General features: G+C 28.6%; 1 long non-coding RNA gene across 2 annotated transcripts; it reads right to left on the reverse strand.

Moving 5' to 3' along the window:
- Nucleotides 1–6,958: 6,958 nt before the first annotated feature.
- LOC133821316 (uncharacterized) lies at nucleotides 6,959–7,888 on the reverse strand. 2 transcript variants are annotated; one of them, XR_009887470.1, is made up of 2 exons: nucleotides 7,837–7,888; nucleotides 6,959–7,181 (listed from the first exon to the last, which is right to left on the reverse strand). It is a non-coding gene; the product is annotated as an uncharacterized LOC133821316 (long non-coding RNA). The 2 variants fall into 2 exon arrangements; XR_009887469.1 differs by having other exon boundaries at nucleotides 6,959–7,185; nucleotides 7,837–7,883.
- Nucleotides 7,889–10,272: the final 2,384 nt, after the last annotated feature.

A 10,272-nucleotide genomic window follows, 5' to 3' on the forward strand; every position in this document is an offset into this window, starting at 1 on the left:
ACAAATTGCACTACACTTGCAAACATACAATAATTTCACATAAAATCATAAAAGAATCATGCTAGTTCTACCTATTAATCTTTCATGGTTACAAGTTAAAAATCATGTGTTTGAATAATAGACGTATATTTGAACGTAAGAATATATTTTCATGTAACATGCATATGTGGGAGTGTTCTTAAAATTCAACTTTTAAAGTTGATAATCTCTACATGTTTATTTCTTGTCTTTTCTAAAAAAAATCAGCAAGCAAAATTATTTACCATTTAATTGTTTCTTTAACCACACATTTGTCATACAAAACTTTATTATAAAATATTTAATTTTATAAGATAATTCATTTATCATTTTAATTCCTCATGAAATAATAATTCCATCTATTATTTAAATAATATTTTAAAGATTGTGACAAAATTTGTTGTTACTTATAATTACTAAATAAATTTATTGTTTTCTTTTAGAAAAATAAATTTACTTATCTAAAAAAATTTGCATATTTACAAACGTTAAAATACATAAATAAAGTGTGGAAAAAAAAATTAAATTTTCATATATAAAATTTAAGACTTAATTTATTAGAGTGTATGACTAACTTATCTTAATTTAAAAGATATTTTTCTCTTAATAAAAAAAAATTCCAGCAAGCTAATTATTTGTTTAAAATCACAAAATGAGTTTAAACCATATCATTTTCACAATTTAAATAAAAAAAAAACTGCATATAAATATAAGTGTGAGAATACATATTTAAATTTTGAAAATATCACATTTATCATATACATAGCTTAAGATTTAATTTATTTGATACATTTGTTTTACTTATCTCATTTAAAAGATACTTTCTTCATATTAACCAAAATTTTCCAGCAACCATTTTATTTAATTAAAACCACACACTTGAATCATCCCATATTTTTTTCATTAAATAACAAAAAAAAAACTGCATGTATTTAGTTTGATAAAAACCTCATTAACATGTGATATAAAATGTCTTTTGTTTATATAAAATCAAACACCACTTTGAGGCATTTCTTGTGCATTTCAAAAATATTTATTTACCATACCATCACAAAAATAAAAAAAAAACAGCAAGCATAAAATCACCTAATCATGTTTAAACAATGCTTATAATATGATTTTAAATTTTTAACCATTAACCCTAACATCTTCTTTCACTTGTACATCACACTATTACAATTAGCATTCTCACGCTTGTAAACCTTCATGGTCAACATCTCATATCTCTTTTGCATTTTACAAGAATATTTAAGAGACAACATTTCACAAAATATGTCAACCAAAACTTGAGCCCTTGCATGTGTCTATTAACATTCTTGCATTCTTTTTACATAAATCATTAGATTTAAACAATCATGAAAACATAACCATAAGATCTCATACAGCATGCAAGCCAAAAATTCTATTCATGCTTGCCTAAATACATCACACGCCCACACACACATACATATATATATATGTCCATACATGCATTCATTCATAAAAATAAAAATAAAAAGAACCACACACACAACCCTAACATCTTTCTATGAACTTGGACAAGATACAAAGATATGGTAAAACAACCACCAACTAATATAAGAAACAATAACCAAAACGTCAATCATCAATAATTCATCAATCATAGACTAGAATCAATATCACAACAATGACAAATTTGCTAGATTCACTACCTCCTTTAATAGAAAACACCCATAACGTTGATCAACCTTTTGGGCTCCTATGATTTTTGAACACCAACAAAACAAGAGAAAAGAGAAAATCAATACTTAGTTTTGAGAAGAATGAGAACTGCTTTTAGAGAGTCAAAACCAAAATGAAACCAAACATTACCTACGATCCTTGAGCCTAGTCTCCTTCCTTCTTCTTCTTCCTCGATCCTCCTTTCTCTTTCTTTCTTTCCTTCTTTCTCTCTCTAGCTCTCGTACTCACTCTCTCTCCCTCTCTCTCTCTCTTGCCGCCAGTCACCAAATGGGCAAGGGGAGAGCTTCTCTTTCCCTTTTATTTCGCAAAGCCTAACTCTAAGGAATTTACTGCTAAGTCAATGGGAAAAAGGTAAGTCCAACTCATAATTTCCTTTATTCTTGATTTTCTTAAATAAAAATAAATATGAAATATGTCAACCATTCACTTACCCAAAATAGCTAAAATAATCTATTTAATTTATTGAATTGAAAACTAAATGGGAATAAAATCCCTCTTCTTTTCCCACTCTCCTCCCACTCTCCTAGCCCACCACTACTCTCTCTCTCTCTCTCTCTCTCTCTCTCTCTCTCTCTCTCTCTCTCTCTCTCTCTCTCTCTCTCTCTCTCTCTCTCTCTCTCTCTCTCTCTCTCTCTCTCCATACTTGGCCATAGTTGGTCACATCTCATTTCCCAATTTTCCAACCTTCCGAAAATGGGTACAAATCCACTTAATATTCTATCCCTTTATATTTCTTATTTTCACTTTTTATTATGACAATAAATAAATAAAAAGAAAAATGTAACATGCATTGATAACTAGTGCATGCTCACCATGCAACCATGCACATGCACACATACAAGTGCTCAAATGCATCACTACCAATTATGCCCCTTGGTGCATACAAATTAAAATAATTAACAAAATAGATTCACATAATTTCTACCAAACTATTCAAATAATTAAAATAATTTCGTAACACTTAACAATTATTAAATAAAGTACTAAATTTATTAATTAAAAAAAATTGGGTGCGCTACAACAACATTTTGATGAAAGTAAAAGACATGCATAGAAGAACTAAAGAATTGCATGATTGTCTCGATGAGTGAAATAATTTTGAAACTCGCATCAAGCATGTGGATTTGGAAGATGCTACTAATAATCTTATCGGTGCAATTTGTGGTGCTCAATAAGTGTTATATATCTATTTATTTAAGATATCTCATGGTTTTTTCTTTGTCTTTTTTTGTGATGAGAATTATCTGAATGCTATTTTTAATTTATGTTTACAAGAATCATATGAATGCTATAAATAAAATCACAATATAATAAAAAGTAAAATTTCATTACTTCAATCAAACATAAAAATAAAAATCTATAAAGTACAATAATATATAGACAAACAAACATTTTTTTTCTGCACTCTTCAACTTTTTCATCATTCTCAAGAGCACATCCATATTTTTGAAGTGCTCATCAACTTTTTTTTTCCGTCTTCAAATAGTTTCTTCATTTTCTCAAACAATGCTTCGCGATTGTCGAATCCAAAAGTCACTTAAGGATGATCAATCAAATGTGTAGTAAGCAACACAATCTCTTTAACTTCTTCCTCTCCTAAGTCATCACAATATTGAGTAAATGGACACATTCTTACAAATATAAAATAATTTAAAACTTTACCTAAAAAAAACAAAGTTTACATTTGCCTACAAATGATACCATATTTATAAGGATAAAATGAATGATAAAAAATTATTAATTTAACCATCACACTTCTTTCAAATGTAAATACCATTAAAAGCAATCATGATAATTTTTTTAATAAAAAAAAATTAAATGGAAAAAATTTCATAGTATTAAAAACCACATAATTTCGAAATTATGGCATTTAAAATATCCGAATTTAAAAAAAAACGAAATTCCATCTATAAAAATACACTTCTCAAAACATTAAATTAATATATTTCAATTCACTAAAATATCACAATAATTTTGTTATTGGTTAGGTTGATTATACATAATTACAACATTAAATTCTAAATAGTTAAGTTGTTATTAGTTGAGATACTACGCATTAATTTTTAATTACCAATTTTTTCTTTAAATTACAAAACAATTTTGAAATATATTTAAATTTTTTAATAGAAAAAAATGTTTGGCTGAGTTAGTTTGTATAAAATATAAATATTTGAATAAAATTTCTCAAAAAAAAATGTGTGCAATTAATTTAAGAAAATTTATGTTGGGATTAATGTCCTTTAAAGCATATGTATTCAACAATATTTTATGAAATAAATAATTGAAATTTATTTTTATTGCATATCACTACTATAAATATAGACTTTCTTTGCGCTTTTTTTAACCTCAAAGAAAAAGCGCAGAGAAAGGGTTTGAATGAATCTAAAATATCACATTTAATACATGCGTCCTATTTTATTGTGGTTTTAAATAAATAAAAATGCAGTCTAAAGTTTGAAGAGTGGGGAGGCGGGGACTTTCCTTCGCAGTTCTTTAGATAAAACCACAGAGAAAAGTTTACGACTTTTCTCCGCAGTTCTTTAAAGAAAACTGCAGAAAAAAAAAGTACACTTTTCTCTGCGTTTTTTGCTAAAGAACAGCGGAGATAGATCCTTCTTCACTGCAAAACAAACTCGATAACTATTTCCCCTCATTTTCCATTTAACATTCGCGAAAGAAGAGAATGGCTCCGCCCTTCGTCCCCAGCCACAATTAGGTCCATTTTCACCATTTTTCATTGTTTTCTTTTTCATTTTCTTCTATATTAACGCTTTAAATCATGTAAATATACCTAATATTGATTTTTTTTTGAAGTTTTATGGCAAAAATGAAGAAATATTGAGTGAGTTTAACGAGGTTTCAATGTATGTTTATAGGGTGGTTTTCAAGCTTTTTTCTAACGTTTATAGAGAATTAGAATACATTTTCATTGTTCAAAACATGTATTGATTACTAAAACTTGATTTTTTGTAATATATATTTCAGTTTTTGGGTATCTCTTATATTATTTACCTAATTTATTATTTTTTAATAAAGTTAATATTAATTATATTAAATCTTTAAAATGTATTGTATTCTACATAACTTTTTATATTATAATATTGTTATTTACATAATTTTTTATATTATCATATTATTTCTTACATAATATTTTATATTATTTACATAATGAATTTTTTTAAAAGTTTATTTTGTTAATTATATTATTTTAGGATCAATTCAATTATCATATATTTACTAACCAATGTTTAAACTTTTATTGTAGGAAATATTTGCTTGAATTTGAGGTGTGTTGAAATTGTTGAAGATTAATTTTGAAGGTGAGTAATAATTACTACTTAATTTTTATTTATTATTTTTTATATTTACAAACAATTGTTAGATGATTTTGAATATATTAGATATTCATCCATAGTGAAGAAGCTTCTGAGATAAAATTGTATGATGCGGAGATAACAGAAGGTTGAGAATATGTGTGTCTTAGTGAAGTATGTTCTGCAAATTATGTGTGCTGCAGTGGCTTATGGCTGAGAACATGCATGTTATTCTTTGTATGTTTTGTTTGATTTGAATTTATAGGTGGAAATAACTTGGGATATCTTATATATTAATTGAACATGTTTTATAGGTTAATATATGTAAAAATTATGTTTGTTTATGTTGAAAATGTAAATACATATGAATTTTTGGTATGTTATAGAAATAGAGAAAACCCTACCCATTTCATTTTAGAATTTATTAAATGAACATATTTTTTTTTTCAATTATAATATTAATTTTCTTTTCATTATTGACTTAGGAATTAGGTAGATATTATCATTATGGATAAATCATGGATTATTGAGAATAGAGAAACACAACAATTTCAAGACGGATTCAACCCATTTTTAGAATTTCCCCGAACAAATTGTAGTGATACGGAAAGAATTCATTGTCCATGTATAGATTGTGGTAATGGATCAAAAGGAAATAGTACCATAATAGAGAATCATATATTTTGTCAGGGATTCGATACAAGTTATCGTACATGGTATTGGCATGGGGAATCATTGAAAAATAATAATCCCTCTCCATTCGGGAGGCAACGGGTTGATGATTTGGGTTATAGTGATTTTGACGATCATCCTATGGAATTGCTCGATGAAGCAGAAGAAGATTTTGTTGATTATCCTTCAAAATTCGATAAATTGGTTAGAGATGCAGATAAACAATTATTCAATGGTTGTATGAAACAAAGATTACCAACTATGGTGAAATTTTACAACATAAAAGCAAAAAATGGAGTTAGCGATAAATGTTTTAGTCAATTTTTAGCTGCTTTTAAGGAGATTTTCCCATCAGATAATTTCTTCCCTGAGTCTACGTATGAAATGAAGAAAACTTTAGATGTCATAAGGTTTAAGTATGAGAAGACCCATACATGTCTGAAGGATTGTGTGTTATATCGTAAAAAGTATGCAGACATGGACACTTGCCCAGAATGTGATTTACCTCACTACAAACCTAACAAGAGTAAGGAGATTAGGAAACTTAATCCTCAAAAAGTGATGTGGTACTTGCCTTTGATTCTGCAGCTTAAGCGGTTATATCAAAGTGTAGAACACTCTATAAACTTAATATGGCATGAGACTAGGCGAGGGAAAGATGGTAAACTTCGACATCCTGCAGATTCGTAGGCCTGGAAAAATTTAGTAACTTAAATCCATAATTTAAAACTGAAACAAGACATCTTCGTCTAGGTCTAGCTTCCAATGATGTAAACCCACATAAATCTCTAAGTAGTAGGCATAGTTTGTGGCATGTCTTCCTTGTTATATACAATCTTCCTCCATGGTTTGTAATGAGAAGAAAGTTTTTGATGCTCACATTAATGATTTCAGGCCCAAAACAACCAGGACACGATATAGATATTTATTTGGCACCATTAATTGATGATTTGGAAGATTTGTATGAAAATGGTGTTGAGGCATATGACGATTTTAAGAAAACGTCCTTCACTTAAAATGTATTGTTGTGGACTGTTAATGATTTCTCAACTTATGGTAATCTATCAGGATTAAGCACAAAGGTTACCAGGGATGTCCAATATGTTGCACTAAAACAAGGGCTCTTCTGTAAATAACGCCCTAGACTAATACTTACAAAATATTCGCATAACATAGCTTATGAAAGAATACCATCCATTATTAATGTCTCAGGGGGACTTATTTAAAATCATGCAAGTTGGCGCCATAAGTTTAAAATAAAACATAGGTTTTTATGCAAAGTTCAAAGAAAACCAATTAAGTTAAATAACAGAGTCCCACTGATAATTTAGGAAAAAGTCCCTTAAAACAAAACATAATTTAAATGGCGTTCTACGTTGATCGTTTTATCGTCCATAGGATTGCCCCACGCCATACACCCCATGATGAAGAACTCCTCACGTCACCACGCGTGCCATAGAGAAATCCTATTTGCTACCTAGAAGGAAAGTAAGGGGGGTGAGCTAAAAGCTCAGTAAGGAAGTACAAAAAAATAAGCAAGTAAGAATACAACAAAAGCAAACACTAACGTTCATCTAAAACATCATGGTATATCATTACATAATCGTAACATATCATCATATCATAACATAATCGTAACATATCATCATATCATAACATAAACGTGACATATCATCATATCACAACATAATCGTAACATTTCATCATATCATAACATAAACGTGACATATCATCATATCACAACATAATCGTAACATTTCATCATATCATAACATAAACGTGACATATCATCATATCACAAACATACAGCATACATGATGAGCATGGATCGCTAGTTGTCCATGTCACCCTATGAGGTAAACAGGAGATCACTGGTCCTTGAATAACCTCGGCGCGTCCGCCCTAGGAGTCACGTCTCAATGTCCTTAGTAACTCGTTCGATGTATCTGACATCGAAATCTGTTTGATGTATCTAACATCGCATTCTATTTGATGTATCTAACATCCATACACATATCACATTCAACAGATCATCACATTAAGGCATTCATAATTTCATAACAGTTCATTCATATAACAGCCTTACCATTCATAGCATAAAATCATAAAATCTATCTAACTTCCTTACCTCAGGTCCAAGCTAAGAATTTCACAATCTTTTCAACGAGCCTATATCATAATCAAAATAACGTTTCTTAGGTTCATAAAATTACTATTTTGCCTTTCCATACAACTCATGTGTGCATGGGCCATGCACTCATGATAACAGTTACACTAAAACATGCAATTATCGCCAAAAAGAATAATGCTCGTTCTACCCATTTTACTAACATGATTGCTTTATAAAAATTACATAGTTGAATAATAATCATGATTTTGGACGTAAAAGTTGATTTGCATGTAACATGCATACGTGGGAACGTTGAGTAATAAAGACGTTTTCAAAAACGATAATTCTACATTTCTTTTATTATTTTAAAATCAATAGACATATTATATGCTTTATTTTCTTAAAATTTCTAAGTTGATTAAATTTCTCAAAAACTTTATTTTATTTTATAAATTTATTTTATTTTAGCTCAAAATAAAATATGTGACATTTTCATTAAATAAATATTAATTTACCAAGAATTTCCCAACAAGCTTGGTTTTAATTAAAATACCTATTTTAATATGTTTCTTTAGAAAAATATATTTTGTCATTATGTTACAAAAATGATGTGAAAAATATATTTTAAGTGTGGAGAAATACATTTTGATTTAATTTATTTAAGACTTAGTTTTTAAGTAGCAAAAATCCATATGTGACATTTTAATAACAATTGTTAATCCCTTTTAAAACAAACTTTCAGCCACCTTTTATTTTATTCAAAAATCACAAATAAATAGAGTCTAAATATTTTTCTCAATCAAAATAAAGAAAAATCATTATTTGTCAAAATATGCATTCATACCATTAAAATATCATTTTTCAATATTACCATAACTTAGGAAAAATAATTTATTCTAAAAATTACTCAAATTCATTTTTTTAGTGAAACTTACTTCATATTTTATTACAAAATTCCAGCAACTATTATTATCATTAAAAATCACCATATTCAATTTTATAAACCCATATTTGCTCAAAATTCAATAAAAATTCTGTAGGAAATTAATTGAATAAAATATCATAACATGAGACTTAAAATCCTCTTTTAATTTCATAGAAATTAACATATTCATCAAGAACATTATCTATGCATGCAACTCATCTTTTTATCAACTTTTACCCAATTATTTACAAAAAAAAAACAGCAAGCTTAATTCTTTATAAAACTCAACTTTTGTCTCAAAAATTACATAAAATCATACATGCTTAAAATCTCATTATACTCTTATAATATGCATGATTCTAATATCACTAACATATTCACATGAATCCTTTTAAAAACCATTTGTTGCAATTCCATGAAAACCAACAAAACACTATCAATAAAATAACATATAGTAATTTATAAGCACCATATTCACATATGCCTTATATTAACCTAACATGTTTCTATCATTATTTTCATGCATCTTATAATTTAATCATTCAAAATATAACATGCATCTAACAAAATTTCATGATCAAGATATCAAGATTGCCATTTATTCTCTTACCCATATAACATAGGTCCTAAAACATGGATCTAATATATTGTAAATCACACAACATATCAAGAACACCCTTGGGTGTACCTAGGCCGAAATCACCATACAAGTATTCATAGATTATTACAATTTTTTTATGCATAGCAAAATCAACATCCCAACCCTTAAACACAAATCATACTCTCACAAAATCCAAATCCTATACATCAATCCTACCAAAATCAACCATTAGCACCATTAACAAAACCTCATATACAACCCACCAAAAACAATATAAGGGCTAAGAAAAGGCCATTACCTCTCTTGATTGTAAAATCAAGAACACAAAAGATCAATACCCAAACTCCACACCCTTGTTTCAAGCCTAGGGTTTTTATGGGAAAGCCACCATGAGGAGAAGGAAGAACCCAAACACACACAAGAAAATAACACAAATCAATATCATATTATCAAATAAAGAGATTATGCAAAAGAGAAAACAAGAAGACATACTCTAGGAGGGGTTCCTCCTCACCTTCTCCTTCCTTCTTCCTTTCTTTCTTTCTTCCTCTCTCTCTCTCTCTCTCTACACGCCACTCTCTCTCTCTCTCTCTAGGTCACGGCAGCCACACACACAAGAGCAATGGCTCTTCTCTCCTTTCATAGCCCCTTTATCACAAATCCTCCCATAAAGTCTCCCCTAACACAATAAGGTAAGTTTCCATTTCTCTTTTATTTTTCTTAATTCCTCTTTATTTTTAAAAGATATAAAGGAATAAAAATATGATCATGCCTATCCCCAAATGATTATGGTCTTCAATTTTTTATTTTTACCATCTTAAGGAAATTATTCCTTTCCCACTAGGTCACACGCCCAACTCCCTATTTCCCTTTCCTTTTCTTTTTTTTTTTTTTAAATAAATTAACCCAAATAAAATCTAAAATAAGG

This window comes from Humulus lupulus, chromosome 3, assembly GCF_963169125.1.
Source record: "Humulus lupulus chromosome 3, drHumLupu1.1, whole genome shotgun sequence".
Taxonomy (NCBI): domain Eukaryota; kingdom Viridiplantae; phylum Streptophyta; class Magnoliopsida; order Rosales; family Cannabaceae; genus Humulus; species Humulus lupulus.